The sequence below is a fragment of the Bombina bombina genome, chromosome 4 (assembly GCF_027579735.1).
Source record: "Bombina bombina isolate aBomBom1 chromosome 4, aBomBom1.pri, whole genome shotgun sequence".
Lineage (NCBI taxonomy): Eukaryota > Metazoa > Chordata > Amphibia > Anura > Bombinatoridae > Bombina > Bombina bombina.
The window spans coordinates 918,092,305-918,093,019 of NC_069502.1; positions in this window are offsets into that span (position 1 = coordinate 918,092,305).

Consider the following 715-nt stretch of genomic DNA (forward strand, 5'->3'; position numbering starts at 1 on the left):
GTCCTAATCCTAAGAATTCTTTGGAAAAATCTTTGCATTCTTTGGATGTGGCAAGAGCTTTGAAATATTATGTTGAAGCTACTAAAGATTTCAGAAAGACTTCTATTCTATTTGTTATCTTTTCTGGTCCTTGGAAAGGTCAGAAAGCTTCTGCTATTTCTTTGGCTTCCTGGTTAAAGCTTTTGATTCATCATGCTTATGTGGAGTCGGGTAAATCCCCGCCTCAGAGGATTACAGCTCATTCTACTAGGTCAGTTTCTACTTCCTGGGCTTTTAAGAATGAAGCTTCTGTTGATCAGATTTGCAAAGCAACAACTTGGTCATCTTTGCATACTTTTACTAAATTCTACCATTTTGATGTTTTTTCTTCTTCAGAAGCAGTTTTTGGTAGAAAAGTTCTTCAGGCAGCTGTTTCAGTTTGATTCTTCTGCTTATAATTTTATTTTTTTCTTTATAAGATTAAAACTTTTTGATTTAGGTTGTGGATTCTTCTTTCAGCGGAATTGGCTGTCTTTACTTTTATCCCTCCCTCTCTAGTGACTCTTGCGTGGAGTTCCACATATTGGGTATTTGCTATCCCATACGTCACTAGCTCATGGACTCTTGCCAATTACATGAAAGAAAACATAATTCATGTAAGAACTTACCTGATAAATTCATTTCTTTCATATTGGCAAGAGTCCATGAGGCCCACCCTTTTTGTGGTGGTTATGAT